This window comes from Styela clava, chromosome 1, assembly GCF_964204865.1.
Source record: "Styela clava chromosome 1, kaStyClav1.hap1.2, whole genome shotgun sequence".
NCBI lineage: Eukaryota > Metazoa > Chordata > Ascidiacea > Stolidobranchia > Styelidae > Styela > Styela clava.
The window spans coordinates 23,730,426-23,743,207 of record NC_135250.1 but is presented as its reverse complement, the minus strand read 5'-3'; positions in this window follow the sequence as shown (position 1 = coordinate 23,743,207).

The window sequence follows — 12,782 nt, the reverse complement described above, 5'->3', positions numbered from 1 at the left end:
TCAAGAATGTTATAAATTCATATAGTTCATTAATAAGTTATATAAAATATTATTTATCATTTTCAATTTACTCATTTTTACTTGACTTTTGACTCGCATTTTTTTGAGATGCTGATACTCAAAGCTAGCATCCTTTTACTATAAAATTATTCATTCAGCAGCCATTTGAGCAATCTATTCCTTGCCGTGGTATTTCAACATAGCGTAAACAATATTATTTCTGTGGTATGAACTCGACTTTTAAACAGAAATACTAAACTGGTTACTTCTAAGAAAACTTATAATGACTTAGAAAGAGATCTTTAGAAGGCTATGACATACGAAAGTAAAAGTCTATGCAAGCTAACCAATATTTTTACCTTATTGCAACTAGCTTATTAGGGCGCCATGATGATTCGCAGACCCACATCCTTGCTTGCCCATCCATGAAAGCCTATTTACGCCTTACACAAACGTTTTTATTCGCGCTGTAACTCAACCACGACGACTGGTAAATTCTGGGGAACACGAATAACTTGATATTTTGAGACAAACAGTTAAACAGACATGAACTTCACCATTGGAATGTCATAATAATGCTCGGCCATATTTACTCAAACGTTCCTGTATATCGTGAATTTTTCTCAAAGAGTAATAAGATCTATTTTCAAATTTAGGTATTAAAATAAAATATCTTCATAAAAGACTACAAAAATATTAGATTTAATTATTCATTCTATCAACTGCATTATAAGGCATTATTTTGCGGTCAAGTTTCTGCGACTTTAAATTTTTTCATTCTGTTGTTAGTTTGATAAATTAGGTGGTTATCTAAACCAGTGATTCCCAAAGTGGGCGATATCGCCCCCCAGTGGGCGAAAACGATACAGAGGGGGGCGAAAAATTCGAAGGGGGCGATTTCGCGGGACCTGTTTTATGTTCGGCGCACTTAATTCTGTACATTGTGTGCATTCGCAGACTTGGATCATGTGGGCGATTATCACACGCGAAAGGATTTCTGAACTCGTCTTCGCAGTAAGGTACGTTAGTTTGCGTATCCCAGTGGTCGGCAAAATACGACCGGAGTAAAATAATCTGGCCCGGGAAGATTCACTGAATGGACCTTTCCCCGACCTTTGACTGCGGAAAATTCTTCCCATACTTTACCATTTTAAAATTGTCAGTGCTTATTTTAAAAGAGTGGTTTCACGAGTTGTTGCCTGTAAAATGGGGTATTTGTTTCAAACTATCTTTCTAATACACACCATTCAACAATCTGTTTTTTAAAAGTACCGATAAAGAATTTTAGCCTAGTCTATCACCGCTATTTCTACACTAATTTTTGATTGCTGTATTCAAACTGAAACTCATAGAAAGACAAAGTAATCATTGACTTATTTGATTTATATTTTAATTTCCGAAAAACAACTAAAAACTAACGAATATAATTCAAAAACGCGAAAATGAGGTAATGATCACGACCACGCCTGAAAATCTGTCTGAGTGAGCGTGGCTGAGCGCTTGAGCGGATGCGAAATGGGGCATTGTTACGTTTTTTGCATCTTGCTGATTGGCCAATGTCACGAAGTAAACAAGGAAGTCTATGCCCAGGGAAACATCCAAACAGCGGTTTTGACGATTATTTTATTTTATTTATAATCTACGCTCGAGAAGTAAACAACATTTTTTTGCGTAACAGAATTTATCGTGAGAAACGTTTGGACTAAATTTCATCATATCCTAAAAATTCTATTGAACAGCTACTCGTTTAACGAGCCTACAATATAATTATAATTAGACAAATGGAAACACGAAGAAAAGTTGATGCTGAGGGCAGGGGTTCAATAGCGCAGTCAATATTCGAATATATTGCAAAGCAATAAAGAAATAAAATTCATATTCTATTCGAGAGATTCATCACTGCTTAATTTTTGTAAGAATGTATCTTCTTAAAGAAAATCTTTATCGAAATTCCACAAATCATGCGAAAATATTCACTTCGATGTTTGGAAGTACATATTTGTGCGAACAAATATTTTCGAAAATGAACATTACAAAGAACAAGCAAAGAACTGGGATTAGTGATGCCCATTTAGAAAATGTTTCAATCTTGGCGTCGTAAAGCTATCCAGCGTGATGCAGCAAAAAGACAGTATCACATTGAATGTCATTGAAAAATTATTTAATAAGACGACTGAGTTGAGTTCACGAATTGTCGCAGTTTTCGCGCGCTGTTCCTTTTTTAACTTTCAAAAAATATATGCGACCCGCAAAAGCCTAGCAACCCTGAATTTTGTCCTGCGAGCGACATAAAATTTGCCGAAAACCTGGGCCGTAGCCGATAGTCGGTCATGGCTTCTTCTACATCCGAGTCCATGAATCCAAAAACAAATGGCTGGGTGATTATGGACTGGTGATCGGACTGGAGGCCGTGGTAGGATGAGGAATCGGGGATGAATTTTACCGAAGTATTTTGGTGCAGGTCATCAGGCTGTACGAATGAATGAGATGTACGAAAATCATTATTATAAGTTTGGGAAAATTACCTTTGTTTTCATTATTTTAATGTGAAATGGGGTGAAAGTGAAATGCTATAAGGCAAGAGTACACGGCGGTTTTTGAAGAGGTGAAACCCTGGATTCTTTCATTTCTGACCTATTATATGGTGAAAAAGGGGTTTTCAGCCGTGCTACTATTGCTATCAAAACAACGAAGTTGACTTTCCACCAGTAAACGGGGTAATTTTAGATTCAATAAAAAAAAAACTCGCTGAAGAACACCAAGCTCATCTATCCTCATTAAAAAACACTATAAACTATGATTTGTCTTCCTATTTGGTCTGTAATATATTCGTTTCTGACTTTACATTTTTTTGTATTGCTGGGGGGCGATGAAGTTGTATAAACTACTTTAGGGGGGCGATGGTCAAAAAAGTTTGGGAACCACTGATCTAAACTATCAACTCGTTGAATTGGTGACCCCTGCTTTAGAGATTTCACAGTTTGCCTGCAAAAATCATGAATTTCGCATTGTTGCGTCACAATCACAACAACGCGTATCGGGGAAATCTATGTTTCAATTGGCATCTAGTTCCGATGGGCACGCATTTTCCTTTGGTAGTAATAAGGAATATTAAAAACGGCAACACACAAAATCTCGACTACCATCCAAGTACCCATGGAAATCGTATCGTGAACAACTGGGGGTTCGCGAAGTTGGTTGATCATTTCATTCCTTTTCAGTTCTTTAAAATTCATATTACGGATACTTGTTCCCGTAACAACTAGATTTCAGCTATGGCAACACTGCCTGAAAATAATCAAAACTAATTTTCATATTTAATTGGTAGTATTTAATATCCCAATTTATGTAAGTTTGTGTCGCAATTTGATACATTTTTAGACTGAGGGATCTACCACTGAAATTTTTTCCATGGTTATCAGTGATGGGATTCAGGGGATTAGCACGGGTTTGTGCGAAGCAATTCTTAGAATTTCTTCATAATCTGCGAACCCATTCTTAGAATTACGTCATAATCTGCGAACCTATTCATAGAAGTTCGTCATAACCTGAGAACTCATTTTTAGCATTTCGTCATAATCTGCAAACCCATTATTAGAATTTCGTCATATTTTGCGAATTCATTCGTAGAGTATTCTCAATCGATGATTTCGTATCGGAGAATGCGCTTGTTATACAATGTTACAGGCATTCGTCCGCACCATTTTCACAATCTTCACTGCCATCACAAACCTGTTGAAACAGATTGCTCCAGCTGACCTAGTGTGTGTGATGTCATAATTGGAATGACCAGCGACATTACCGATGTCACATACAGAAAAGGATGGTCGTTACAATAATTATTATATTGTCATTTTCATTTCTCATATAAAGTTTAAACAAGAATAGCAAGAATAAAATCAGTAGATGTAGGCATGTAGCTTACTGATAAGCGCGCTTATTTGAGTTATTTTAAACTGAACTGCGAGCGACTCATATGATCCTTGCGGGCGACTTGGTGCCCGCGGGCAACGGGTTGGGGATCCCTGCTCTAAAGACAGCGTGCTGTGAGCACTGGAGAAAGCGTATTAGTATTCATTTACGCGAGAAAGTGATTATGCTTATTTAAACTTGGGAGAAATTTCAAGAATTCATTAGTTAGTCGGAGGACAAAGGCAATAATATCAACACGAAGATTCAATTTAGTTACATCTGGTCAATGATTTGTTGTTGCAACAAATCGTTAGTCAATATACCACAACTTTGTTTGATGTCTGATTACCGGGGTTCGCGTGGATTGTTTTGTGACTCGGGGTGATACTTGACAAAAAAGGTTGATAACCCCTGGTCTAAAGTATATAGAGGTCTAATAACTAAAGACAGTACCGTTTTAGTTGTTCAATTACCTTTGTAACAGTAATTTAGCTGATCACTGAGTTTGCCAAATCGAAACGGAAGTTTAAAAGTGCTCCCATAAATTTAAAAAGACAGGTGGAATATCCTCCTGGCGACTACTTCTACCTTTAAATATTGAAAAAGTGAAATGGATTGATTAATTACCAGGAAAAGCCATTTCCGCCTCAAAAAGTCGCCTTAACAACAACAACAAACACAACAGTTTAACAAATCCTTTCATGTGTCCACTTCGTTTCTAGTAAAAACGAAAGCATATGCGTAAAATGAATTACCATGACGCAGTTGTTGAACAGTTGGACAAAACTATGTTAGTTAAACATTTATATTGTTCGAATGACATTCACCAAACTACTGTAAATTGTGGTTCATTACACAATATTTTACAAAGGACTTTAGAAGTATACGTAACTAAAAATATTTATTTACGTATAGTGTATTAGTCATATATATGCAATACGCTCTGTTTTTAGATTTACACTTTTTCTATTTGTGTCAAAAGTATTATGTTGAAGGATCGGTATTGCCGCGAAGGTAAATAATGGCAAAGTGGCACCTTGTGTTCAGCGATTGGGGCGATTTTAGTGATTGGATCTGAAAGCTCCGTCTTCACCCTCGTCATTGTAGCTTCTTTCAGATTACGTTCCATTTTGAGGTATTGATAACTAAACTAAGAAGGTAGTTGATTCTAAGATTCAAATACATTCATATTAATTATTTTATTGATGGTTTGCTTCTCTAAAGACAAAAATCACAACGCAAATTAATTGACAGGTAATTTGATTTTTTCCTTAATAATTGAAACCCACAAAGATGGTGATGATTGTGATTTTTGCACCACTTAATTAAATTACCGTTCAGCTATTCAAATAACAGAAGATTCAAAAAACGGAATTCATAAATATCTCAATTACTTCTATAAAAATAGAGTAAATTCAATTTTGTCTACGCTAGAACTTCTGTTTGTGCATGATTGCACCCAACAGTTTCATAAATCTAAGAAATTTTGCAAAAAAATTATGTTCTTTCACGATTATGTTCCAAGTGAGACAGACTTGCTCAAAATAGTCAATCACTAGCACACACATTTATCTATGGAGATTACCTTAATTTTTGCTGCAATTTTAGCCCCAAGTTCACCAATTGTTTGAGGATCGTTCTGATACATATTACCTTTCGAATACTCTTACAGATAAAATTGTGCAATTTGAGTCCAAAGAATGAAGTGCCCAGTTGATGTCACTGCTGACTGCTGATCAGCCTTCTGAAATCACTCTCTCAGCCCGTCGAGGGTGTGAATTGATGTTTGGCGGTTCGCCTCGTCATAAAACGTTTGAGCTATTTCATTTTCGTCTTCAAACCAATACGGATCAATTTTGCCGTGTTTGGAAATGATTACCCATGCCGTGCACTACGTTATCGAGTGTAACGGTTTCTGTAAATACTGCGGTTCCCATCAAGAGGGCCACAGTGCAATTAGTTGTACGGAGGGCCCCAATGCTAAGCGAAAAACTGATTTTACTCTTCCCTTTACAAGGAAACTCCTTGTTATTCATAATTTCATTTCTCAACACAGTAACAGTAACAATAACAGTAACACACATTTCTCAAAAAAATTATTTCATGGGGAGTTTTAAAGGTTGGACATAACAAAAGGGGTGTATGCCGCACATTCGTGTTTTAGGCCAGTGTGGTCTTGTGCATACATCCCGTCTTCGGCATTTATAATTACTAATTATTTTATATTGCCTTTACGAGACGAATAAACATATAAATACATACAACCACTGCTGTAAGACTTTTATCACGATGTATGTGAGTCTGAGATTTGTTGTAAAGGTTGATTCGAACCAGACACAAGGAACATAAGGAAATATTTTGCTTTTTCTGCTAATTTTCGTAGATTGAACAACAATTTAATGTTATTTTCAGGCCGTTTGATACAACACAATTCGAAAAAATTATTTTGATTACGGCCACAACGTGGCTATTGTCTCGTTTCCTTGCATTTCTTCCACCGGCAACATCAATAAAGGACTACTTTGTTGAGGCGTGTAGCGTGTGGTGGGTTGGTTAAACTACCAAAACAATTTATCAAGTTTTCATAATTCACAAAAGGAATATAGTAAAAGATGCCGTCTTGTCGTGAAAGTTTTCATGGTGTTTTTGAACTTTCTGTAAATTTGAAGGTACAACCAAATTCCTCTTGTTGCAGTAATCACCAAGAATAACATAACGACTCTAACTTCTTGGCTGCTCATAATGTATCCCAATACTTCCAGCCTTGGGTAAGAGTTGTTATTTCCTAATTAAATGTGTCTTATATTACATTTATTACACATTTATCTCGAGCGTTATGACTGAAACTGTTTAGCCTCAAATTAACATTTGGTATGTGCAATTTACTCTTGTTTACATTCAGCTATTTTATTGGAATATTGTAATTATTTCTGGTATCTCTTTTTGACTCCTAAACCCATTACCAATAAATGTTAGATGACAAATTATATTCAATTTGACATTTATCACGGGTTCAATTTTCATGAGTAGTATTTAAAGTTGATTTCGCTCTGAAAACTCATAATATTACTTAGAATTTTAATAAGGTAAAAGAGAAGAAGGTAATACTTTCAGAAGCCACATGGAGTCATGGAAAACTTCGGATACCTTAATAAATAATATGAATTCATCTTACACAAGCAAACGAAAATTTGGATACTATTCAACGCATGGGGTTTGCCTTCCAACATTGTTTCCAGATCGTGAACGAGATACTGCTTAGATGTATTCTCTTTTGATTATCATCGTGAATTTAGTAGCCTTAAACTTCATTTTGATTGCCTACATATTCATATACAAGTGAGTCAAATAACTTGTTTTTTAGAAAAACATATTTTTTCACCTTGAGTCCCTTCGTGAAAATGTTACGTTATTTTGACATAACAACCGCGTGAAAAGGAGACAAACGCCACATTCCTACTAATGTAACATTCTTTATACAATATTGATCAATCCTTTTATTGAACAGAAAAGCGATTAATCAAAGTAAAAGCGCTGTAAATACCGATACTCACAAAGAAAGAGGAAACAGAATGAGACGAAAGATAACTCGTATCAAACTCGTATCATAGTGACAGATTTATTGACCTGGATGTCAAATTGGTTTATGGTATTTCTGCAAGTGGCGGGTAGGTGTCAATTGCGTGTTTCTATCGCTTCAAAATGGCATGGGATTGCAGCTATATTCAGTATATTGCGAGACTCATTTGACTTATATCGAGGCCCTGCTCTGGTAGAATACTTTTTTTAAATAATGTCAATGTGTGATACTTCATATTTAATTCACCTAAACAAATTCAAGAAACGCCAGCCTAAATTTCTCGGTGATCTTCACAAACAAAGAAAGTTCGAAACATTACCTGAACTCAGAGTGATCAATCTGAGTAGTTAATATAGCGATATCTCATTCATTAAGTTTTAGTTAATTTGAAAAATCGGTTTCCTGTGGACTATGAGAAACTGAAGGCAATATTCTATGCTACCTACGTTCATGTCGGATTGATAATGATACCGATCAACAGTGCCTTGAACCAACTCTTGTTTTCCGAAGCAGCTAAATATATTCATAGGGTATTCATATACATGGGGTATTCTGAATTTGAATTGGAATGTACTTGTAATTGCGTTGTTATTAGAGAGTATAATATATATATATATATATATAAATCGCATCATTTTTATTTGATATAAAAAAAGTGAAAACAGTAAAAAAGAGTACATCAAGTTCATCAGACCTATAAACCATTTGGCGGTCGCAAGCAGAACTTCAAAATGAAAAATTCAGACAAAAAATTACAGATTTTGTCATTTGTATATAATTGAATTCTGTAAATATAATTAAAATTTTGGTTTTTAGAAAATATTTATTTATTACAATTTTAGAATCGCTTCAGTCGAGAGTCACACACACTTGGCTACAACTTGCATATAAGGTATTCATGAGATCGATATAAGATATTTATTATATATGGAAACCTTTTTACGTAATTAGATTCAAACTTGGTTTTCGGTAAGTTAAACTCTCATGATTTTTAAACCCGTATTTCCCATTTATAAACTTCATATCTTTTCTTAATGGCATACTTCTGGTATGAAATATGCTTTTTTAGTCAGTCACAAAAAAACATTATACTCGTGAATATTGCAATTTTTAATGCATTCATTATTTTAGTGCTACTCGTGTCTCAAAATTAAAAAAATGAAAAATTAGATGTTTCCATCAAATAATTCGACATTTTTAACGAATACCTAATAATTCTAATCTAAAATCGAGTTGAGGTGAAGACTCGATGACTAATTCCGCATCCGGATATCAATGGAAGACCAAAAAGCCACCCAAATTTTTAAATTATCCCTCTCGTCTTTAAGTGAACAATATTTTCGTAACAGACTTCGGGATATAAATTTCTGTGAAAGTGACAGCTGACATTAGTCTGCTTGTATTACTATCGCATCTCTACAGAGTCGTCGTTACATCAAGTTTAACTGGGTGATATTTATTCTTATAGCAAAGGTTGCTAAGTATGATTACCTATAAGTATTCGATTATTTTCCGATTCCTGAATTTTCGATTCAGGATTTCTCGACATAGTTTATCAAGAATTCATACCTACCTAAACAATACAATATGAATCAAGAAAATTACTGTCATAGCAATGCAATTTATTGCAATGCAAAAAGTTTCAAACGTGGCACGTGTCCCTGACCGCGCAAACAAGCGAGTGGGAGAAGAGTGTAGAAATGAAACGAATTTTTTTTTATACACACGAGATGTGTTCAAAATATGACGCCATTCTGACATATATCAGTTGGTCTTTATATTTATCTTAACTATTTATTGGGATGAAGTGTCTCTGCTTATCGTTTTGTTAAATTGTGGTTATAGTAGTTGTGAAGGAGATCGTTTTTGCAGAAAAAATGGATAGAAGAAATTGGTACAAAATTATCGCCCTTATTATTTTTTGTTTAATTTCTTCACGTATGCCTATAGGCACAATATTCACCAAAAAACTTCAACGAACTTTCCTACAAACTCGGCGCCCTCAATTCTAACTTTAGCCTACCGGTACGAATGCGCCTTTCTTGTAACGTTGCGTCCTTATGATTGAGCATCTCTCTCTAGTTCAATTTATATAATTCAAAACTCTCTCCTGGTCAGTATTTTATTTGAAGCATAGGTGAGACTAAAACAGCTTTTGATTTTTATCCAAGCTGTTTATTGTTACAAAGCGCGAGTGCGTTATACTGACTTTCCGATGTCGTAATAGTTCAATTACCAGACTTTTTTCATTCACTGAATAATTGGTACAATTGTATCAACTGATCTATATGTTACATACACAAATGACTTTTTCATTGTTTCATCTTTGCACAGTAATAACCGAATAGTGCCTGTTGGATAATTTTCGATTCCTATTACATTATTATTATTGATTGATCTGTGTTTGGAATTTTGAATCCTGTCGCATAAAAATATTGTATACTGAAGCTAGCGCAAGCTCAATTAGTTCCAGAAGGCAATCTGGTGTGGTTTGCGGTAAAATCAATGCAATAAGAATCTGAGGAATGAAAGTTATTTTCAGTGATATACGATATCCTTTACTTTCTGTGCTTTTGAGTGCAGATGCTCAGCGAATGTTTATAATAATGTATTTCTTTAGGAGTCGCGATTTTGCTCTAAAACCCACCATCGTAGAAACAATGTACTTGTTTAGTAACGGCTAAATCAGTACTCAAGATGAAGGCAGTAAAACATTTATATATCATTATAGCCGTTTTGTCAGGACCACTTGCAGCTGGAGATGTTTGCACGGCCGCATTTAACTAGGCAAGTTCAATTTAAATGATTTTATTTGACGTCGCTTTCGATATTTTAAACGTTTGGAAATGGTTTTTTCAACCATCTCGAAGGTTATCTAAATTAAACTTGAGTACAATAAGTTACAAAATTTTTAAATGATCATTTTAGTTCTTCATCAAAATGGTATATACATAACTACATAATATTTTCTTCGAGGAAATCATATGAATTCGATTTAATTCATCTCATGTGCTTAATATCAATTTCAACTACTTTTTTATCTTCATATACAAAGAAGTTTAAGTCACTTGTGTTCTAGCCATATCCTAATGACCGCTGGTGTTCCTGGGTCATTTTGACACCCCTCGATGATTTTTTTAATATTTCACCAACCAAAAATTCCAAAGACATCATTAATCTGTCCTTAAAAAGCTTATTTTCGCCGCTTTCCACTAAAATGCGCCCAAATTACGTAGCGCAAATGTGTACGGCCGTACGCCGGTAAGAAGAGAGAAATTTCAAAAAAATTTCGAGAAAAAGTTTCTCACTTTTAACGCTGTGGTCGACACGTGATTGATGTGCAAGCGAAAGAGTTCTCTTTTAGAAGAGCTTTACGTCACCTTCAAAATAAAACAAAAGTGGGATTTGTAAGTGAAGTGATATTCGTTTTATCGAAGAGCATTTGATCGCGTGCTGTCTGGTATCTTTGTTTGTTTATTATGAGCCGGAGAACGTTGCTCGCGCGTTCAAAATTCAAAAAGTTTCCAACTAACAACAGATTCTTTGATTATTTTTAAGCTTTGAAATACTCATACAAATAAAATTGAACTTGTTGCAAAATAAAAATTATACATAAAAAAATATGATGACGTCACCGTAATTAAGAACACTCGGATCAAGCATGGATAATGTAAACTCAAACATTTTGAGTTTTGAAATTGGTTTTGTTCACATGCAGACCAGTATGAAATACTATTAACCCCCCAAAATACATTTAATTTAGCCATAATCCCAAATTATGACACAGATTAGTCATTCATAACCAGGCCGATCCTCTAGGGTTTTAACGAGGAAGAAACTATTAAACTGATTTCCAGGTTAAAACAAATCTTATGGAAAGTGAACGAAAGGGAATGATGTCTCGACAAATAATAGTGATTCACTCTCAAGATAGATATTGCTAATCGTTTTTTTTTTCGAGTTTTTTTTTTATTTTGTGTAACATTTATCAATATTCTTAAATTTAGGCAGAGACAGAAGTATTTTTCAGTTAAATTGAATGTTGTTATAGACATTATAGAAAAGCAGCTAATTTCCTAGACACAAAGTAAGGCGAAGTTCGGTAACATTGCGTGTCGTTTCAGCATTCATCCAAAATAAGTGGTTTATTGTTTACAGGTCACTAGCTTTTAAAATTGGCTGTAATGAATGCATGTTATCTTTATAATATTGGCGTTTCAAATTTTTATAACCCTCCCTGGGTATATTGCATTGCAAAAGTAGTTTGAATAGAAAACGAAAACTGAAGCATGAAGATTTGTTGTTTTTTATCGTCGGCAGTTTCATGGTTCAACTTATTTCTAATAGCAAAAGGTGTGTTTTAATATTGGATATTATGTGTTTATAGTTATTAGACACTATTTGAAATTATATTTCAAACATATCAAGTATTTGGAATAGGTGGAATCAGAATCAAATTATGTTTATTTTGCTTAGACAGAAAACAAGCTTGTGGCATGCATAGTGACCTCATGTCTTCATAAAAACCTTTAGGTTACCTTTAAGCGACTTCATGAACTGAACTAATAAGCGATGTGTTCTTCTTTAGCTTCAAATGGTTTCTTTTATTTTGTACAATTTGACTTAAGGCTTCATAGCTCAAAACGAAAGGTTCTATCCGCGTTCAGCTTTTTTCAACTGGGACACGACTTTTAATTACAACATAGGTGATTTCAACGATATCCGCAGTTCATAGGGTTGTCTTTGAGTTCATTTTCATCCGGCTTTCTACCATTTGAAACTACGAGTTTGATATAGACGAGCTTATCTGAATGTTATCTAACCGGAATTAAATAGTCTTTTTACATGGCAAAAATATAAACATAAGTTCATATTAAATGATATAAAAAATTATCGTGCAAGAGAGTAGTCATTTATTGTACACGAAATGTAGCTATAGATCGTTTTGTTATTAGGTTTTTGTTGTTAGTATTTTTTTTCTTGTTCGCTTTCTCTATAACTACTGGACCAATTGCTTTGAAATTTGCAGTGGTGAAAGAAACTTGCGCACCATGTTCATATATTTCGTTTTACAGGGGAAATTTGCAAAGAAAATCAGTTTCAATGCTCTGTCGACAAAAATTGTATACCAATGGTAAACTTTTGTGACGGTCATTATCATTGCAGGTGATGAAATGAATGATTATATAAACATTCGGGAATAAAACGTACCGTGTTTACTTAGATAAAACATACCACATTGAACTTATTTTCAAAGAAGTATTTAAGTAATGCTCAAACAGATGAACAC